The sequence below is a fragment of the Pithys albifrons genome, chromosome 6 (genome assembly GCF_047495875.1).
Source record: "Pithys albifrons albifrons isolate INPA30051 chromosome 6, PitAlb_v1, whole genome shotgun sequence".
In the NCBI taxonomy this organism is placed as follows: domain Eukaryota; kingdom Metazoa; phylum Chordata; class Aves; order Passeriformes; family Thamnophilidae; genus Pithys; species Pithys albifrons.
Window position 1 is genome coordinate 27,870,024 of NC_092463.1, and position 23,006 is coordinate 27,893,029.

Here is a 23,006-nt window from a genome sequence, read left to right on the forward strand (position 1 = left end):
AGTTATTCCAGGAATCATCCTGTAAATTTCATGTCAGAATTTTGAGAGAGATATCCCAGGAATGCCTTTGAGCACATCATTAATGTTACTTCCCGGCTAATTAAGCATGTATGCTCTCTCCCAATGGGATGAGTGGCATGGTCTGTTCAACCAGGTCTTGCCAGGCAAATGAAAATACATGCCCATTTAAAGACATTCATCATCTCTTCTTGGAAATATGCTTAGTCACCATCCAAATTTGCTCAGAAGCAACAGATAAGCAGAGGAGCATGAACATTTTGAACCTGCAGAATGTTCTGATGTAGTGTGTCTTTTCACTCCATCCATCTTTTCTGTAGCTACACAGCTCTGAAAGTGGTAACACTGATATTCTTAATGTAAACAAAAAAATTAAAGCCCATAAACACAGGTGTGCTTGAGTAGTTTTACTGCAAGGCAAGAACAGACATGCATGTTACTCCAGCAGCAGACACTCAACTCCACTGTGAAAGATGAGAACTGAATACTTCCTTTACACTGGGTCATACCCCTCCAAGATTTTACAGTTCATGGCTGCAGAGGAGGGGTGAATCATAGAAATGTTAGCTGGAAAAAATCCCTGGAGGTGTTTGGTCCAACCCATGGCTTGAATAATACTGAGCTATTGCCAGTACTAGATCAGGTCAGCTACAGCTGTGCCTGGCCAAGTCTGGAAACCATCCAAGGATGGAGCTTCCCCAGACTCTCTGTATACCCTGTTCCAGTGCTAATCCACCCTTCTGGTGGGAAGAAGCTGGTCTGGTTTTGGTTTGTTTTGTCTAGATGGGACTGGAAAGCAGGAAAATTACAGGATACCATAATAAACCCCTACACTACATATGCTGCATATCTTGACACATATATCATAGTGTGTCTCTGACTTCACGTGAACAAGGAAACAGAAGGGGGAATTTACAACAGCAAAGAGCACATGAAGTACCAGTGCCATAATGGAACAGTGAGAAGCTACATGGGAAATAATAGTAGGAGGAAGGAGTGGAATTTCCCTTCTGCCCTTCTTGCAAAACTGCCCCTGTAAAAAAGAGAACCTTCCCCTTTGTTATATAGCTATTCTTGCAGTCTGCCTCAACCAGGTAGGATTACAAAGAGCAGACGAAATAGAAAACATCCCAGTTCTGGACCCCTGAGCTACACTGGGCTTTGATTGAAATGCCTGAAGAAACTGAAATCAAATTAAAGCTACAATGATTTAGCACTAGTGGTCTAAGGTGGAATTCAAAGTTGTCCTAGATTGAGGACTTAAAATAAGGAAGGATTTAACAGCTTAAATCTGTGGCAGAATTCAAATGCAATGGGGAAATGTGTATGTCCAAAATCACTATTATTTCAATTACTTAGTCTCTGCTCTTCTGTTTTCTTTTCTAGATCTGAAAGCAGTCTGACAATGCAATCTCCCCATATACTGCTCCCTGAGCCGAGGACAGGCGTGTCAGCCTGAATCACGCTGCCTGCAGCCCTCAGAGCATTTCCTGGTTCAGGGAGAGCGAGCAGCTCTGTTCTGACAGTTTCATTGGGAGGTGTCAGCCTGTTTCCAGGGCTTTCAAAAGACATTCCATCATCTCATGAATCATCATTGTGTGGAACCACTGAGATAATGAGACTATGAACATCATTTCACAACACCATTTGGCTCAAAAACTGGGAAACATATGTGCATTCTCTTCTACACAGATTTTGCAGGGCAAGTAGGGAAAATCCTGCTGTCTGTAAGACTTTTCTTTGCTAGTAGCATCCAACTTTCTGCAAATGTAGCTGAGGACAAGATGGGACTGGTCAGCTGCAGGTTGCACATCTCAACACAGCTTAGCTCTGCTTTGAACTTCTGCATAGAAGGGTGAAGGAGAATCACCACAGGATGTGAAACCTGCTAAAGCTTACTAAGGGCTTTAGATAAACAGTTGCAATGAAGCCATCTCACTTCAACTGAAAAACTATTTTTCCCTTTTGTTGCCAAACTGAATGAGTCTGTGGGACCACCTGAATCTAGATTTTAGCCTGCACTGATAGGATGACTCACTGACTGCTTACGACTATGCAACAGAACCTGTTAGTCATTGAGATGAGCTTGATCTGCAACAAAAATCGTAAGTTCCCAAGTCCTACACTGCAGTTTGACTTGGCCATTTAGAATCCTAAATGGCATTGAAAATTCTTTATAGCTGAGATTTTATTTCAGAAAAGAAGTTAGAACCCAGCAGATATCCTGCCAAAATTGTTACCCAGAGTTTCAACTACCACTTTATCTGACTCTTCAGAATAGCATTTCTGAGTTGTACTATGAAACAACTTTTATATTTTATATATACATACATAGATGTATATACACACTTATCAAAAGACTTTATTCAGTAGCTACTACTTCATTTAGTTCAGTCACTGCCCTCCAGCCTCAATCACACTCTGGTATTTGACCTCTTTACATAAAAACTACATGGGGAGAAAAATAAAATGCAAACCTGCAGTGCATTCCCTCAAGAAAGGATATCTAGCCCTCAGAAAATAAAATAAATAAATAGATAAATAAGGTGATAGAAGAGACAAAAATATTTTTCTACTTTGCCTAGGTTGTTCCACATAAGGTCTATATTACAATTCTCAGTTTACGTATCAAATGTCTTATGAGAGAAATAAATTACTTTAACTGTCTTAAGTGCGAATTTTGAATGAATAAAATTCTTCATTTGTAGGTGTTTAAATGTAACAAAATTTATTTTTCACATAAAAGGGCTACATTTTCTACTTAATTCCTTAAATAAAAAGATAATAACATAAAAATTTTTTAGCATCCAGCATTTCTTGTCTGAGCAGGTGTGCTGGTTTGAAGGTGAACCAGCAAGGGAAAATGAACTCACCACGAGAGAGATTATAAGTCAGAGCTAAAATTTAATAATAATATTACAATAACAACACTGATACACAAGGGAAATTGCTTTCAACTCACAATACCCCAGCAGTATAACCCAGTGTCCTGGGGCACAAACCCAAGGGGGGTTTGTTTGCCCTTGTGCTGAGACCCCTGTGGCTCCCCCAAGTCCAGAGCAAAAGGAAAAGAAAAACCTGTTGGTGCAGGCGAGGGCTGTGGTCTGGGCGAGAGTGGTGATCTCCTGCTGTCGAGGTCCTGCTGCTGCTCTGGATCCGACGAGAAGGTTCCCGAGGTCTTCTTACCCACCACTTATGTACCCTCAGGGAGCACTCAGTCCCTCCCCCTGGGCGGGGACTCACACAATGGGTGATTAACTCTGGGAGCCAGGGGTTGTTGAGCTGTTGATGGCCCATTAGCAGCTCCGCCCCCCCTCAGGCTGGGTGTGAAGTGATAATGGCTCCCTGGGCAGCTGCTGCTAATGGCCCATTGTCCTTGGGGAATGAATAGAGGGGGTGGAATACACAGGTTTGATCACCACCACACAGGGTTAGCTGGTCCCTCCAGCTGAACTAGGACAGCAGGAATCTTAGGTAAAATAGTTCAGATCTTATAGATGAAAATATTTTGAGGAATCATTCCCTTGCCACTTGAATTCTTCATTCAGCAGGCAATTATTTTCAGTGTATACAAAACACAGGCTGTAACCTACCTAGCTGCCTGCACTAGCTCAAAGCAGAGCCAGCTAATGTAACCTCTGTGATACTGCGTTGCAGCACTTTCCAAAAATTTAACTTCGCTAATCAAAGTATTCTGCTCAGAGTTTTAGACAAGCTTGGCTTTCTCAATGATGTGGACACATTCCAGTAAAAAAAATTATGGTTTTTTTAATATAACTACGTAACAGGAAGGAGAAGTAAACAGAAAATAGGTAATAGATAGTATCTCACTTCTTGTGAATTTGCTAAGTATTTCTTAAGTATTAGGCCCAGTTCCACACAGTACTGAATTAAGGCTCAGCTTGGTTGACTCTGATGTTTAGAGCCCATTTACTTCAGTGATAACCTGCATTTCTTCACACAGACAAGACAGAGTTTCTTTCCTGGTGACGCAGGCTGATACCTCTGTTGAGGCAGTTTTCCTTCTTTGAAAAATTATCTCGGCCTGAGGCACCTGGGCAGGGACTTCACAGAATTCTGACTATACATTCAAGGAGTGAAAAACAGGTTATTTTTTTTCTTTCTTAAGCAGAGATATCATTGTCTATGGAGAACTAACCTGAGTCTCAGCATTTGTATTTATACCTCAAGGGAAGGAAATATTTCAGAGACGATAAAAGGTGTTACAGGCTAGAGATCCATAACATAAATCCAGCCCTTCTGGGAGAGTGGGAATTCCCTTCTTTTTCAGCTTTTATGTCTATTTTTCTCATACAGCCTCCTCTAAATCTCTTTGCAATTAAACTTGCCAGGGCTGAGCTTACACAGAAAGAGCATCCAGGTACTTACTACAGAATTAGTCCTGCACAGTGCAATGGAACATGTATGATAATTAATGGTCACAGCAATTAAGGCAATTACGTGTTGTGGTTTTCATTCTCAGCAGAAAGAAAACTCACTGATTTCTGCTGACTGAGGGCCAGGATTGCCAACACTACACTGAAAGATTTAAAACAGCTACTTGCAACACAGCACATCTGCCTCTTCTCTTCTATAAAAAGGAGAATGAGGTGACACACAGAGATCTTGCTCTGATCTATATTGTTCTTTTCTGTGCTGTACTGCTTTGACCTACATTGAGTCAAACATACCGTAAGATAGAGCATGCTAACCAACTTTACTTCTATTCTCTGATATGCTTATGTTCACAACTTGTATTTAACTACATGTTAAAATACAAATACAAGCTAGGGACTGCATTCTTTTCTTCATCTGACAGTAAAATGTAAGAAGAAAGCCAAGGGAACTGAAAGAACTGCTGAAATGGAAATGTGTTGCTCAAAATCATTCCACAAAGTGTTGGTCACTTGTTACAGATCCTGAAGGAAATACCAGTAGATTTCTGTCATCCAGAGCAATGAGAATTCAGGGCACTGGCACAGTGGAACTGGGAAAGACATCTTTATAGGGACTGGGATTATAGAATTAATGAAACCAAGATACAGATACTACTACCATCAACATCTATGCTCTATGATTTGTTCTTATAAGGAAAAAAAACAACAAAAAACAACAAAAACAAACCAAAAAACCCCAAACAAATAAAAGAAAGGTAAACTGACTCATGAGTTTTTCCCTGCAAAGCCAAAGAAGCAAAGGAAAACAAACCAGCAAAATATATATTCCTATTGTTGTCTCTGAAAACTGAAATGCTGTTATTGAAGAATATACACAAAAATAATAAAAATGTAACTTTTAAAAAAATAATTCAAATACGCTAATAATGGATAATACTGATATTTAAGCATATAAATTCTATTAAATTGATATGTTCTGTGTTTAATCCATAGAAGCATTAATACAGAAGCCCATGAATATTTACTTAAGTTGATTGGAAGAAATATGAGTTCATTTGGGAGTTTTGATTCACACTATCTGCATTATCTCATGAAGCTTCAGAGGCAGTCATATGTATTCTTGTGCAGATGATAAAACTTAGTCATGCCAATTGCCCCTTCTTTCCACATAAGTTGAAGTATTTACAAACATACCTATCTGCAGCATATGGGCCGTGTCTGGGTGACATATTCATAGAATCATCAGAGAATAGCTTGGGTTGGAAAGGACCTTAAAGATCCTCTAGTCCCAACCCTGCAGCTTGTGTACGGATGTCACTCACCCTGAGGTTGCTCAGGGCCCCATCCAACCAGGCCTTGAACACTTCCAGGGATGGGGCATCCACAGCTTCTCTGGGCAACCTGTTCCAGTGACCTTCTAACTAGCACAGGTCTGTAGAGTACCCAGTACAAAAGAAACCCAAATTTGGTGGGCATATGTCATTGTAACACTAGCTGAGTAACAATAGGCTGATAAAAACCTTCTGTTTGAATAGTCCATCTTTGTGAAATACTCAAAAATCAGAGGAGCTTTTTGTTTAGTTTAAAGCATTCACATAATCAATGATCATGCAAAATGGAAGTGAGAGTGAACAAACTGAATCTTTTCCATTTCTTTGAAGTCCCAAAACATGGAAGAGGAGAAGCTGGATTCTCTATCCTTTACGTATCAGAGGAGAAAGGGAAGAAGGATTTGATAGTTCGTTGAGAAGTCACGCTTCTGGTTGTCAAATATCAGGAATCTTTAAATTTTACCTCCTGGTTCTTTGAAGATATGTAATGCATAGGGGTATAACATTCTGAACTTTTTACATAGAGTAAATAGCAAAAAGGTTTTGCACACAGAACAGAGAGTTAAACTTAGTCAAGGAACATCTTCTGACATGTCTGGGTAAAGCAAATCATGCTTCTAGGTGAAATTCATCTTTTAATAACCTGGCCACATTTAGCAAAATATTCCACATTTGGCAACAGCATAATTTCTGTGTATACGTATAGGCTGTATGCTGGGGGCTCTGCCAGGAATTAAAAGATGGAAATAATTAACATCTGGTACTCACTAACACTCACTGTAGCCAATGAAGAGAGGTTGGTGCATCTCTGGCTAGTTACATGTGCCATGACTGAATTAGAAAATGGTCATGGTACCTTTGTAAAATAGGCTATGAAGTTGCAGATCCAAATGAGGACTATACTATCAACCCATGCTGAAAATGGGTGGCCCAGGGAGGCCTGAAGGACTGGTTGTGAGAAGATGCAGACAGGCAACAGAGAAAACAAAAACTAAGGAATTCATATGGTAATATTTTAATACCATTGCAAGTAGTCTAGGTTTGAACAATCTGAGGTGACCTCAGCAATTTTTTTTAACAAGTTTGAAACACTTTTGGAGAAAGCAATGATTTTTGCTCTGCTACAGCATCTCCTAGAGCCATTTCTGAAAAATATGGATTTTAATATTCATGTCTTCTTTCTGTTTCATCTCAATAGTTTAGTGATTCTTCCCCACAAGGTGGCAGAAAGACCACACAGTTGACCAATAATGTTTATAACCAACTTCTACCTTGTAACTGAATTACCTCTTTTAAAGTCCTGCCACCAAAGCAAAATAAATCTTCAAGCAATTATTTTGTGTTAATTGTAACAGTGCAATATATCCATACGATATAACAAAAGTTTAAGGAAGAAGATCCCAAACAGAAGAGATTAAACTGCTTAGTCATCATGACCTACTCAAATATTATTATGCAAATGGAGGCTTTGCACAAATGCCAACCAGTGATACCTTGGTTATCTGAATGAAAATGGATATGAAAGCAATTTGGATAAGAAAGAGGATCATATTTTAATACAAATTAACCCAGCCTGGAGGGCAATAACCTCTTGTTGGATGAGCTTTCAAATAATAAAGATTCATTAAAACAAACTCGAGCTGAGGCTTTTAAAATATGAGTTTCAAGGTGGATAATGAGGGCACATGCCATGTGGGGAAGGGTCCCCAGACTCAGATCACACACGGCTGTGCATCTGGCCATGAAATGGGGTAGGTCTCACTGCTCTGTCGGACTGGAGCATGGTGTGGGCAACCCACCCCGAGGCAGCAGGGCTGGCCTGGGCAGGGCACTCTGGATGCAGGGGGAGTCAAGTAGGCAGAGCAAGGGTTGCCTGGCCAGCTGGCAGTGAGAGCCTTCTAGCTCTAGGACTCTAGACTCAGGGCACGGGCAAGAGCTAGATGTGAACTCAGCAGGAACCAGGAGGCTTGGATCATGGTAACAGACTCTGCAGCCTAGAGCAACTTGTGAGCTCAGCTCCATGCCTGTCAGGCTGTGGTGCCCTTCTGCCCCACAGAGGGGATGGATGAGCATGGGACTGAGTCAGAAATCCTGATACTGGGTCAGGGCCCTGTCATGCGCCACAGACTCTCTCCTTACAGAAACGGTGTAAGGCACTCCTCTAAATTAGTGATTACATCTCTGTTCCTCTCCTGGATTCACCTAAACTAGCTGATCACAGTGATGCACAACACTGTATTTTTTTATCCTTCCCCTCAGAGTATCTCCCTTATTGTCCACCTGACACTGTTTTTATACAGCAGATGAAAAGACATACTGCATGTGCATAAGTATACTTCTCTGCCTCTGTACCAGATCCTCCCAGTTATTCCTACACCTCAAATCAATAAATTGCAATTTCACCCTTGAGGTTCAGCAGTAGGAATAATCCTCACAAGCTTCAGAAAGGCCTCCAGCCCTGACACACCATATGTGTAACTCACCCTTTAAGAGGCTTAAAAAAATAAGAATTTATGAAATATCTTTCAGTGGAACTGACTGCTGTTGTTATTTCAGAATAAAATAAGAAGTAAAAGATAACCCAAAGTCAGGCAAAAGCCAGTTAAAGGGAACAGAAGCAATAAAGCCACATACACAGCGGCGATGGCAGTAAACACAGTCATGTGCTGAAAAGACCTGACACAACCTTGGCTCAATAACAAACACCCTCTGCAACTTGTGAAAATGCCCATGATTTTGTTGGAAAAATATTCCAAAGTCAGTTCAAGCCAGAAAATCAAATTAAGAAAGTATTTAAAGATCAGCTTAAAGTGATTAAAATTTTTGTGAAGTGTAAAAAAAGGATTTTTAAATCACTTTTGCCTGTCAAGAGGAAAGTACATCATCTGCCTGACTATGTTGCCCACACACAAACAGAACAGCTACAAGAAGCCAGGCAACAACTTCAGTGTTCACCACAGTGCCACAGTGATTGCAGCCTTAGCAGTGTCACCCTTCACTCCTGCTCCGGTCATAAAAGTCAGGAAAATAAGTTTGTAAACATATTTAGTTGGCCATTTTTGTGCTCTTTTACAGTCAGGTGAGCCAGACCTAAGTTAAAAATATTAATTACATGAAATACATTAACATATTTGGGGTGCCACGAACAAACTTTGCAGTATCCTTTATTGGATTTTGGATTTTCAGTTTAAAGCAGCCAGAATCAACAAAGTAATTTAGTGGAGTTTAAGAATAGCTTCTGTTTATGCCAGTGGGACTGCAGCTACTGAGACATTGTCCTACATCCAAAAAAACCAGGGCATTTAACAAGATTCTCCTCACAGAGAGAGAAAAAGCACATTTCAAGTGTTTCTATGTCATGTATGAAAAAGATTAATCTTATTCATGACCTAAACTGGAAAAAAGATGATTTTAAAGCTGAAATTCAGGAGACAGGGATTTGTCACCATGATGGTTCACAGATCTGCACATAGCTTCAGCTGAGTTGCATCCCTACTCTCAGCTGAGAAGTGATGGAGGCAGCATGCCACATTTGCTTCATCTGTGCCGTTCGGATCTATTTATATGGTCTTCTTTTTAGGACAGGAACAGGTGTTGAGGGTTTGTTTTCATTAATGGAAGAAAACTAATAAGGTAAACATCAATAAAATGCCCTGCACTAAATCAAATTTTTTGCATAAAACCACTTATTGTACCACTAATGAAAGCATGGCATGCCCTGCACAGGCTGTTTGGGCAAAGGTGCTTCTGCTCTGCTTTTGCCCTGATCCCTGGGAATGTTTGGATCAGAGCCAAGGGGGAAGTGTATCAGAGTAGACCAAATGGGTTTTATCCATGAAGATATCTCCAGACTATGCTGGATCTGTATTTTCAGGTCTAGCCAAGAAGGGTCAGTTCTGATTTCCCTAATCTATACTGTGAATTTTCCCCTTGATAAGCATCCCCATGCTGTGCCCAGTGTGTGCTTATTCTAGCTGGCAGCCTTTAGGCTTTCACGTTCCCAGAATATGGGACATGCAGAAATGAAGGAAATGAAATAGTACACTTTTCTTTTGCTGAGATCCTGCAGTCTTTCAAAGCTGCCTCATTTTGGTGCTAAGTACTCGAGTTACTCACTAAGAACAGAGTGCGCCTCCCCCAGATGAGCCAGAGGAAACCCTGCAAATGGTTCCCAGTTTTCAGCAACAGGGGTTCACTATATAAGGGATAATCTACTTTGCAAAGCTACTTGTTATAGTCAGTGGGTAGCAGGGTGGTACATAGGAAATTATGATCAAATGGATTTAGGTAAAATGAACATATGGAGTACTACACAGAAAGAAGGCCCTTTGTTGCCAAGCTAAAACACCACTGGTCAGATACAACCATTACTGATCATTTTCACAGAGCCATAACTGCCTTGCCCACTCTCTGCAAAATGGAGAATAGTTTCATGCACTTTGTATCTCTTCCCCAGCAGCTATGGTTTAGCATCATACCTAGCTGACTAGTATGCAGTTGGGAAAGCAATGCAGTCAGGAACCTCTCTTGCAGATGTTCATTTTCATGGCATATTCATAGATGATTTATCCCAGATTAACCTGGTTAATTAACTAAATGTGGCAGAGACAGCACGGCTATGTCTTTCTTATTACCAGAAATATTACCTGAAGTGCAATCAGGTTTTCAATTCTCTAAAAGTCAGAACCCTATCATAAAATGAAACAAATCTGATCAATCATCTAAAAATACCAAAGCATTTATAACACCATATATTCAGTGTATATTCATTTGCTTGGAATACTAAAATAAAAAGGAAGAATTTAACACAACCAGGAACTTAGCAGATTCTATAAAAATCACACAGGAAGCAAATTTGCTCAGTGTCAAATCTTTAGTCAGTTAAGATTTAATTGCACTGTAGTTGAAGATGGAAATGACTTACAGAGCTCATCAAATTTAGTCACTGCAAGGGCTGTCAGAGAAGATGTATCAGATAGTCAACTGAGGATATATTTGTCCTTAGTAAAAAGGCCAAGAAAAAAATGTATCTTCTTGCTACATCCATCAGCTGAGGCGAGAACACATAACTGGTTTAGAAGATAAGCCAATAACTAATTCAGTCATGTGGAAAGAGCTGCCATGAAATCCCTCCCACCACCCACAACATTTTTTCACCCACATTGTTTGTGCTGCTGCTTAATCTCCGCCTAAACTTTTAGAAACTGAAATTCATCTTTTGGCAATCCTTATGTTTTGTTTTTGCAACTCACGATTCTTTGCTTTGTTGGTGGCATAATATGCTATGACAATGAAATCTCCACAAGCCTAATTGAAGACCTTTGGATGTCCACAGGAGCAGTCACTTGAAAGGGAATCTATCCTTATTAGAGAGAGGATTTTCAATCAATAACTGTCTGCTGTACATTTTCTTAAACATGCTGTCAGTGGGATTTCTCTCCATCCTTATATCAGTCAAACGCTTTTCATACTCACAAATGTGAAAGCCATTTAGTCACTTCATGCATCTGTTTGGATTTTAGTTTCTCCGGTGAGAATGTCAACAAGGGGGCCAATGTTGACTGTGATTTTTGTGTTATCTGTATACACATGTAGTAGGAACTGTATTGAGACCACAAACTCATTTCACATTCTGTAGGTCACTGAACAGCTGCTGGTAATGATTTTTGCTCACTAATGACCTAGGTTATATTTGAATCAGTGCCCTAGAGGTGAAAAACTCTGTATTCCATTACTGATCCCCTGAGTCATAAAATCCCTTAATAATTTTCTTTCTAGTTGGCTTTTGCTAGTATTGTTATTTATTATCTTATAAAAGCTGCATGTTCATTAAGCTTCAGAAAAATACATAATAAAAAGCTGGATATATAGAAGATGGAAGCATTTGCACTAAATGACCCTCAAAATGTGGCAATATGATGGAATCAACTCTATATAATATCAAATGGGTCAGAAGTAAGATGCTTGCAACCCATTGAAAGGAAATACTCTGTCAGGAGAATAGAATTGTATAACCAAATATATGAGCAGTATGTTCTTTCTGGCATAGTAAAAACTGTATAGTAAATGAATTATATCTTGGCTTTTAACTCCATCCTTAGGTAATACACCAGCATATATCACTTGCATATTTAAGTTAATATGGCCACTTCTACCAAGGAAGTATAGTTATTCTAGTAAGATATTATACATATCATTTGCTACATTATGACCTCCCTTGTGTTACATACACAATTCTTCTGATCCCAGTGTGGGACTAATGAAGAGAAACACCTGAGCTCCTAGGAGAAAAAAAAAATTACTGTGAATTTTAAAAATTACAGATTTGTGTAGGAAATGTAACAACCCATTAAAAAGATAGAGATAAGTGCTTTGGTGTCTTGGTGTACCAGTGCTTTTCAAATATTAGACTCTTCCTACCTGCTGTGCTTAGCTCCAAAATTCAGTACTGCCACAGGAAAAAAAGATCTGTTTGCTTTTTCATCCCTGTTCCACATGGCTTTCACTTCCATCAAAACACAGCAAAAGTGTCACAGGGGAATCATTCCCTTGGCTGCCTTAGCACTGCTGATCTTTGACCTCCGAAGGAAATGGATTCCAGGCACACTTCTGCTTGACAAGTGAACCATGTAAAATCTTGATGAGGTGTGTGGTTTGTTTGGTTTGGTTTGATTAACAAGCCCTAAAATTCGAAGGAAAGCTTTGACTAACAAAAAAAAGCGCCCACTTTCTTTTTCCATGCTTTTCCTTTGTAAATGTACTGACCTAGAACAGCACATGCTGCCTTCTACATAAGTAAAAAGCACATTAGTACATCAAAGTGGCATTTTGGAAAAACACAAAGGGCAACAGCTACGCATGAAGACCTTGTGGCAAAAGAGGAAAGCTTAGAGCCATGACGTCATAAATCTCAGCAACTCCTGCGATGCACTGAGCAAGCACACGCAGCATAATGATTCTGCTCCCTGGAGGAAAAAGCTTAGGAGCAGGAGGAAAGAAAAGATTATTTTTAGCTAAGGGAACCCTTTGTCTAACAGCATTAAAAATCCTTGAGTTGGCTTTTCACAATAGCAGCCTTGTGCCATGCTCTAGTTTTAACTCCTGGAGTGCTGTAAAATGTAACAATTCCAGAGCAAAATGCCACGTTCTGAATTTGCCTCTTTGCTCTTACTTTATGACCTTTTGGCTCTGATTACAATTTTGCATATATCAAAGCTTCAGATTTTAGGCATAAAATTTAAAGCTCTTGCTCTTATCCATTACCAAGTTACATGTTTTCATAAGTAATACAGGCCTAAGCAATAGGAGCAATAAGCAGCATTTATTAGACTGGCAACTTTAAAATGTAATACCTAAAATTAAACTGAAGGTCCATTCCCATTTGAACATTTTATCTAGTGAGACACAGATCTCCTTTTTTCCTCTAATCCCAAAGAAATTTGATTCTACATCCATTAATAATCCCAGATGTCAACCACAGACAACATTTTCATCAATCATTGTATTAAAGCACTGACCAAAAGATATACCTATGAAAGGAGAAAACACACTTCCCACTACCTTAATGTCTTTAATGTGTTTTCAAGATTTTAAGCCATTTTGCTGAAGGCTACTTTTAGTAATGTGAAAAGACAACTGCACATAAGTCTCAGCTGCGAAAAAATTGATTTTGTTTAGCAAAGAAAAAAGAAATCTGACAACCAATTTTAGCTGCATCTTAGATACTCCCAAGTATCCCATTACATTTTGTAGCATACCTGTCTGTTTGCTAGGGCTGATTTGGACCAACTTGGACTTGGCCTCTAGTACATGTGGAAGAGCTGTGACTGCACACTCTTTCACCATGGGCAGGGGTGGCCTGGTATAGCTCTCTTAAATGGTATAACAAGGGTGTGTCTATATCACATGAATCAAACCTGAGGTGAGCTACACAAGCTGCCTCTGAAAACATTACTTCAAGTACCAGAGACAAGACAGACAGTGCAGTATTAGTCTGACTTATAAGCAGGGATAATTAGTCTATAGAGCAGCTTGTACTAATGAATTTCAATGAAAATGGCTAAATTTAATTACCTAACATTTTTTTTCTGGTTAGATCACGTACACAAAGTGTTACTATGTATTTCCTGGTCCGTGGTAACTGTCCACAGTTAACCTTTTAACACATTTCATACCAATTGCATTCCACACCACACCCTTAGAAAGGCCTCCTGACCATCTGTTTGAGAAGTTATGCCAAAGAGTGAAGAAGGAAGATGTGAAACTAACACAGGTGTTAGAACACAGCTGGTGAACAGAAAAAAACCCACATGCTACTATGATCACATCATAGCTGTTCTCCACTACTGAATTCTGCTTGGGGCAACCTTTTAAAAATAGAAGTACGAGACAACAGAGCTGGCAATCAGAGTAACTCTGATGGGGAAGGAGGACAGAAACATTAACCATCCTTCCTCTATCAAAAATCCCCCACTTTGCCATCCCACTCATCAGGCAGCTCTTGGAAATCAAATGTCTTCAATGAATCAGCTAGAGGCACAGATCATGATAGATTCATCATGTACCTGCCACACAAAAATGACGGCACTCCAGGACTTGCCTCTTTGACAGCAACAAGTCTGCCACATGAAAATTCAGCCTCTGTCTCCTTTTCTATAGGTATTGTTGCTCCAGGTAAAAAAATCAAACTATTCACAACTGAAATCTTGGTGGTATTTTTTAAGACTTACAACCTTGTTTGCTCATTGCTGCAAATGCAGAAGAAATTGAAATAATGTATAGCTATTCAAAGACTTTCAGATGCATAGCCTTTCAGAAAAGTGCTTCAGAACACACAAAGCTGCAATTTTCATTAGGAAATTTGCTCACTGTTATTTAAGGACACAAGCAGGTCCTTATACACAGCATGCCTGTCCTCTCTGTCAGTAAACAACATTGTATATAAAGATTCCTAACCTTAATAATAATTGGTAGTTATAACAATAATTAGGAGTTTGAAAGGCTAATAAATAGTTGCCAAGGGTGTCCTAATTTCCTAGCACATGCAGTAGTTAATGTATATTGGTTATTGACATCTGGTGCCATAGACATGCTAATTTACAGGCATCTACAGAAACAAAAAGAAATACATTACACAAAAAATGTCCCAACTCAAATCACATGTTACAGTCTCACCTTTTACAGGAAAAGCATCTGAAATCCGTTAGTAACTTGAACTTTAACCATATCTTAATGAGATACAGACTTGATTCTTTTAGTAAGTGAGGCAGCAAATTCAATTGTTTCTAAAAACAGATATTACAATCCATTGTGACCAAAAACTTTCTTGGCATTCAGTTCCAACAACAGTACTAATGAAGCATGATAATCCTTGATAGTACAGGATGTTGAAGCATCTAATTAATATTAGCAGGTGAAGACTAATCAAGGGTTGTAAAGAAACTACTATAAGCCGGTCTAAGAATGATAACTCACGCAATACTAACTTGGAAACAATACCTACCTTGATTGCCTACCACTGGGCGTTAAGAGGTATCAATAGTACTGGCGCATGCAGACAGGTTTCAGAGTGAAAGTAGCTACTGTGAGGGAAGTACTGTCAAGCAACCTTTTTCCAAAACTCAGAATTTCCTCACAGAAGTTCAGTTATGTTAAAATTTTAGTTTCTGACAAGGAAACTGCATTGACAAATAATACAGATCACTAAAGGGCTCAAGGATGTCTGCATACAGGACTTTTTAAAATACATCTATAATTCCTAGGGGGGAATTTGCATTAAAACACTAATTCTGAAGAGTGGATGCTACAAAAGAATCTGAAGCAACGGTCTTGGACCTTGAGATTGATGCAGCTGATGGGAAGACCCTTATCTTGGAAAAGGATCTCTAATTATGAAGAGTAATCAACTCAGATAGATGGCATGTTCAGTGAAAGGACCATGTTCAACTGAACTAAAGAAGTAAGTGTGGTCAGTGTAAAAGAAAGCATCTTTATATTAATGAAAAGATCCTGAGAAGTTAAAAGAAATGCACATATTACTGAGGATCACAAAATAGGATACTCTCTATAAAGGAGAAACACAGTGGCGCAGTAAGCCTGAATGTAGCACAGTTATTGTAATATTCTTCAGGAGAGTAGGGAAAGATAAAGGTGTTTGATAGCATTCTTTATTAATGGCCTATTAAAGTAAGAACGAGAGAAGAAAGGCTGCAGTAGAGATCCAGAGGTGAACAGACAGCACTTAAATTCATTCATAGAAATAATTACCAGCAGTTGCCTCAGAGTTGACAAATATTATTAAACAAACCTGTAATAACACTACTAAAGACCTGTTTATTTCAGGGTGAGATTGTAGTTTTTAAAGACTTTATAAGCAAATACACACTTTCTTTCACTAAGAGCAAAGATGTACTGACCTTGAATTGAACAAATTTAATTTTATACAATACACTGAATCTAAGTATAGAAATACATACTTATATTTATATATATAAAAGCATATATTTCAACACTAAAGTTTGAAATGGGCACACATGGGACATACTTGGTTAAATCTATTGGACAAGCAATTTCATGGACTTGAAAATAAAGGTGACACTTGGAATTTCTTTACATCAGATGGGCATGTTTCCCATAAATTGTATGAGTCAAGCAAAGAAAAATCTCATATGGGATTAACATACCAGACCCAGCTACATAAACAGCAACAATTGCTAGGCTGGAAAGGAAAGAGAGGCCTGGGAAAAATGAAAGCCAAGTTGTCACTCTCCAATATCTTGTCTGTATAGCTCAGAGAGAAAAATTGATGGGATCCTTGCCAGTAAGTAATCTAGAGGCAAACATTTGTTTTCAGGGAGTTTCAAATTGGGTTTTTTTTTTGGAAAGTGCCTCTCAGTGAGATTTTTCATGGGCTGGATTTTCCTTCTTTATCCTGCTCTACTTCTGCTTTAGGTTCTGAATTCAGTTTGTTATTTCGCCCCTCTGCCACATTCTCCCTCTCTCTAGATGTGTTCATAGTAAGACTTACCTTTCTATCATTCAAGGGTTTCCTTATGAACTCCTGTCAGTTAATTGAATAACACTTTTAATTCACTGAACATTCATCATCATCATCATGGCTGGACTTTGTGAATGAAGATTTGGGAAGGGCTCTCCCCACATGTGTGTGTCCTTTGAACCTGCACAGTGGATGTTTTAGGTGAGGCACAGCGTGTGCAGAACTGGCCCCACCGTTTAACTCCTGAGGTTCATCTGCCACGGCCGAGCGAGCTTGGACGGTGACAGTGAAGTCCTGAGAACTAGAACCTACAGCCCCCGGTATTGCCAGGAGGTCTCCCATCCAAGCACTAACCGGGGCTGTTCCTGCTTAGCTTCCAAGATCAGATGGGATCAGATGTCAGGGAGGCATTTAACTGCCTTAATGAACATTATTACCAGCTAAACCAGATATCCTTTCCTTTGGCTGAGACACTTGTGTTTCTCTATAACTTTTTCCCTTTAAGTAGAAGAAAGGAGACTTTTGCTCATCTTTTCCTGAGTTTCCCTTTCTGACTGCTGAGTGCTATCTAGTGCACATGTGCTATGGACAGACTCTTTAAAAGACCTGGGAAGATGGAGGTCTGACCAAAGAGGATGTCCTTTCTATGTCTGAAGTGAATAATCCTATGTTTGAATTTTGGAGAACTCTGGTATGAATATCTCATTCCACACTGGGTCTGGGAATGCAGACACATAAACAAGGACTGATTAAATGCTATTTACTGAAATGAACTCAGTATTTGGTTGTAAAAATGAAGGGTGTCCACCTGACACCCAACATGGATTTACAATTATTGGAGTTGATTCTCTTAGATGACCTGCAGTACATGACAAATGATGACTTCCACATCTTCCCCAACTGCTATGGAGGTGAAGTACAATCTCTTCTCATGCTGGGGAAAATGCATTTCTTTATGGATTTCTGAGGATTTTACAAACATATTTCAAGGCCACTGACAAACACGTGAGAACAGTGAATAATCTCTGATACTAAATGTAAAATGACTTTCACCATAAAAAAATCCCTGTTATCCTTTCCCATATGATGCACCATTTCCTCTCTGAATTTTCGCTATCCTAACTACCTCTGTCTAAATAAATGCTGGACTTGACTATCTGGAATTAATGAGCACTATAATAGACCATGTAAAACTACTAAAAGTTTCAAAATATGAACTGATATTGTATTTTATATTGAAAGATTTTCAGTTATTGCAACTCTGAAAAAAATAAGTACAGAAAAGAAAAATGAAAGGAAAAAAAAAAAAGGACAAGAAAACAAAACCAGAGAGGATGGTGCATTGATATGAAGAAAAATTTAGCATAAGAGTACTGTACCCCTGAAAACCATGCAAAGGAGATAATGCAATCACACACATACAGAAAAGAAGTTAAAAGAATACCCTTTTATACCAGAGATGTGTAGTAGTACTCCCTTCACTTCTGCTCTTTCTTCAGTTGTTAGTGCTCTGAAGTAATATTCATATTCACAGCTGCTAGATAAGTAATAAGGATATTTCAGATGTCTGCTGAGATCTTGTAATAGAAGTTGCAAAACACGCTATGAGAATGCAGGAAATATTAATCTCATGTTTCAGGATAACCACTTCCTAGGCTCAAGAAGGTCAAGGTGACACTTCCTGCATAGTACATAATTGCTCCCCAATTAGTACTAACATTTTCATCTTTAAAAGCCCTTGTAGAGCCAGAAAATAGACAAAGGAGTCACAAAATACTCTGTTCCAGTACAGTAAATTTAGTTTGCCCTTTCAGACTTCTCATAAATTTAGGTTTGGTTTTCTTTCTCAGATTAAATGAATAAGATTTTTTTATTATTTTTACTCTTACTGATGGAAACAGGTACAGAAAAAATTAATCCAAATATTTTAAATATTCTCAAAAATAAAGGTTAAAAAAGCAGGCAAATACTTTTGCAGAGGGAGGATTGACAAAAATTTCACATATGAAAAATATTTCTATGAGAAGAAAAACAGAATGCGTGCTGAAGATAGTCCTGAAAGAAGAATTTACAAAATGTTGCTGATTTTCAGCAAGGAAAAGGTCAAATTAAATTCTCACACTTGAAACAAAAGAACCAAGCAAACCATTGAGTGAAAAAGATCTCACTTATTATTACTATTATTGTTGTTGTTATTATCATTGTTACTGTTATTGTTGTTAAAAAGAAGAAAAAGACAAAGAAGAAATAAGTGAGTACCTGTGTGTTCAAGACAGGAAAAAGTATTTGTTTTTTTTTTATTTCCTTGAAATACTGTGTGTGTGTTCTTCATTTAAACACCTTGTGAAACCTGTGTCTAAGAGTAACTATCAAACAAGGTGAGCCTCGAGGCTCCCTCCATTAGCATTGCTTAACTGACGGGAAGCTCAGCTGCAGCACCCTGTTCAGAGTGCAAAAATCTCATCTGCATTCTGATGTAATGAACAGACACGGGATGGGTGGTGTTTAGAATTAAAATTCTGTGAAGGGTGAGACTGTCTTTAAGCCGGTGCTTTCTAGTGAGAAGGGAGTGGTTAAAACAGGCTGGCAGAACATGTAAGGTATGAGAGCTTTCAAGAAGAAAGGTTCTTTTGTGGATCGATCACAGCGGTTTCTTCTGGCTGAATCAGATGCAATCATTAAGGCTCATGTGCTTTGTTTGTGCATTTTTCAGTGTTGAACTTTTTCAGATATTTCAATAGCAACATCAGCTGCAGTTGAGTTTAATCACCACAAATCAGATGTGTGATCAGGAAAGTCAGTCATCTGTATTAGCTAGTCATTGTGTCAGGTTTTTCGGAACCAACACAGGAGATCCTGTGAGCCACATTCTCCCAACATTTTTCTCACTGAGCAACTTTTCTGCAAAAAAATCATGTTGACTTCAACACATAAGTGAATTTTATTCTCCCTGGCAGGAAAGCCTGATGGGAATTTTTGTCTTAGGCACAAATTTTTCCCTAGCTTCTATCCCCTATCATTACCCATCAACTGAGAATCTTTTTCTGAAAGCACTTTCTATTGTTGGAAATACTAGTCAATGCTTACATTAGAGAGAGGTGCTTGGGAGCACCTGTGCTGTGCTGCAGAACAGATCAGATGGGAAAGAATAAAAGTGTGGTGGAAAATGAGCAGTTCTTCTAATAGTTGTTTCTTTTAGGGGGGGAAAACCCCTTCTCAGCCTTGTTCTAGGTGTGTAACCAATCTTGCAAATAAAGTATTAATAGGATGCAGGATTGATTGCTTTGAGGTAATTTTCTGAATCTTTTCCAGAAAAGAGAGAAACATCAGAACATTTAGACTACTGCATGTTCTTTCTAAAATATGTTGCCAAGTTTCCTGCCTTAAAAAAGAAAAAAACTATACATACATACATATGTATATATATATATAAAGGAAGACTCACCAGCTTCCTCTCAAACTCATTTAATTCATCTTCTTGAATAATTTTTTATGTGACATTTCTAGACTTTCATTTCATGACTTTGCATTTCAATTGTAAATGGATGAAAAGATACCAAGAAAGCAGGAGTGGTATCACCAGAATTTGTCAGAACGGAAGTAAAGTTTTATAATTGAAAAAGAAGGTAAGGGGGAAAAGGTGGTCAAGTTTCCTACTGAGCTAAGTGCTCCTGCATCACCCCACACACAAGCAGCAAAACAGGTCATCTATCTGCAAGTCTACGACTCAGTTACATGAAGGTTTCTTTCCCCTCTTGCTATAAAAGGCAAATGGAAGAAAAATTATACTTAGATGATGAGTTATGAAGGATAATATGAAAGTGAAGAAATAACTCACAAGCAAGGCTCTTCTTTTTCTTCCAAACACTTGAGACATTAGAAACACATCATGATATTTCTTTCCCTAAATTCCAGTTGTCTGCTGAAGCATTTACATACTGCAAATCAAAAAACAACAGTAAAGTGGGCTCTGGCTTAAGGTTCATCCTCTCACAAAGAAAAGTGTAAGTAAAACCCACAGCCTGATTTAAACAACCCACTCAGGAACCTCAGCCTGACTGCAGGCCATAATTTTGCAAACAAAACTCTTTTTCATGGGCAGGGATTACTTGTTCATAGAGCAGACAGAATGAAAAATACATCTTCCTTTTTGGTTTTAGAGCTCACTCCTGTTACCATCTCTAGTGCAAAAAAATGGATCCACTGAGTGCCAAAGGCTTTACCCAGTTGGATGCGGAAAGTTCATGGGTGGCTAGTCTGCAGCAAAGGGCTTTGGCTGTGTAAGCCTTCCAAGATTTGAGTCTTTGTGTGCGGCTTGCTCTTCTACACCCTCTCCAGCCTCACAAACTGAAGGCAAGGGGAGAGAGAAAAACAGAACTCCAGGAAGGAGCCTGAGAGAAGCTGCAATTAAAATAGGACTGGCCAAATGCCAGCCCTGAATACCTCTAGATACAATGGGTCCTAAACCTAAATTAGGCCAACTGCCAGGCTTTGGGACACATGCACAACCATAATCTCCCAAGAACAGACAGACAGCAAAGTGCAATTAAGTGTTCTCAGTTCACCAGTCAGTCAGAGCAATCCTTAGGCACAGCAACACTTGCCAAACGTTTTTCACATACAGCAAGAATAACAAAAAGAAATAAAAATTGTATTCAATTCCTATCACTTTAGAGAAAAAGAGGGAGAAAATCTGAGACCTGGGAAGAAAAATATTAAAATGCACATATGGACATAGCTAGGAAAGAATATTTTAAAGCTTTAAAGCTTTTAGACAAGGCCACATGCCTCCACATGAATGACACTGATTTACCTTTCAGTAACAATTGCAAAAATGTTGGCAAAGAGGGAACAAATTAAATGAGAAAGCCACATGGCAATATACTTTGGCTACAATTTATGTTTGTTGCATTCTCAGCTTGTACAAGACAGACTTCCAGTAATCCCCTCTTTGACACTACCACGATGATCCAACTTATTCTCTTCATTAGACTCAGTTATTCGCCATCTGTCTGTGCTAAAAGCATAGTCTGAATATCATTTCTTCCTCATAACACAGAAGCAATAATGAAATACATTACAGGAAAAGAAAGCTGGAATTAGGATACCTCTCAGTTCAAACAAGAAAGAGCCGGAACCCATACTAAGGCTACTTGGAGTCCAAGTCCTGCCACAGCCTATTACTGGGAGCCAACTACAGTGGCTGCCAGTAAAGGGAGAAAGTATTAAATCACCACCAGCACTATGCAGGGGCAGGAATCAGACATAAAGAGTTTTAGTTATTAATAAAGAAATACTTGTAAAGAAAACAAATGCTGCAAACAGGCACACATTCAACAACTCAAAGCAGTCTAGATGAAAGAGGCCCTAAGGGTGGGTCAGTGCTCACAGCCTACTGCAGCACAGGGCTCTTGCTCTCCTCCACGTTAAGCAGAGCTAAGATGCTGACTCTAGTTTTGAGGATCAGGATTCAGCATTCTCCACCCATCTCCTCCTCCTTTCCACAGCATAAAAAAAGGCCAGGATGGGTTGAGACAGAGGCTTAGCTGGAGCCTGCTGTCTGTGAATTGCCCTGCAAAGGGTGTGTGGCTGATGCCAGGGACACGCAGGGGCAGGGGCCAACTCTGCCAGGCACTTGCAAGATCTCTGCAGCCCAAGAAGGGGAGAGAAGCCTGGCAGGTCAGTGAGGCAGCAACACCCTCGGTCTGGGCTTCAAGGGCAAACAAAGGAGCTGAAAACAAACACCTGCCAGCCCTGGGCCAGCAGGGCTGGGCAAGGGTGGTCAGGAGCAGGGATACCAGTCAGACTGTAAGCCCTGTCACCTGACCAGCAGGATACTCTTTCTGCAGGTAAAAAACTAGGGATAGTTTTGGTAAACTTTGTTCCTCTACAAATTCTGAAGATAGGGATAAAAATACTTGAAATGATCCACAGCTCCTGTTGTTAAAGTGAAAAATCTGGGCTAACTAGACAATATTTGCAACAGCGTTTTGCCCGAGTACTTACCTTTGTCAGTTTGAGTAACTAATTTTCCTTTTGCTTTCTTTTGTGCACAGTGTTTCTGTTGAGATCCTTATAAATAAACCTGAGGCTATTGAATCTCACCACTTAATAGCTGAAATATTAATCCTTATGCAAAATTGCTAGTTACTGATCACTAACGTTTCTAAGAAATCAGAGGTACCAAGAGAAAGAAATACTCAAAGATTTCTGTGTACCTTTTTTCCCAAAAATATAATCATGAGGTATTCATTGCCTGGGTAT

General features: G+C 39.2%; 1 protein-coding gene across 2 annotated transcripts in view; it reads right to left on the reverse strand.

The window, feature by feature from the left end:
• Positions 1–22,793, reverse strand: part of AKAP6 (A-kinase anchoring protein 6) — a 301,632-nt gene extending 278,839 nt beyond the window's left edge. For both annotated transcript variants that reach the window (XM_071557960.1, XM_071557958.1), the window contains exon 1: positions 22,749–22,793. The gene's annotated coding sequence lies outside the window, so the exon portion shown is untranslated. The remainder of the gene's footprint in view (positions 1–22,748) is intronic.
• Between the last annotated feature and the right edge of the window lie 213 nt (positions 22,794–23,006).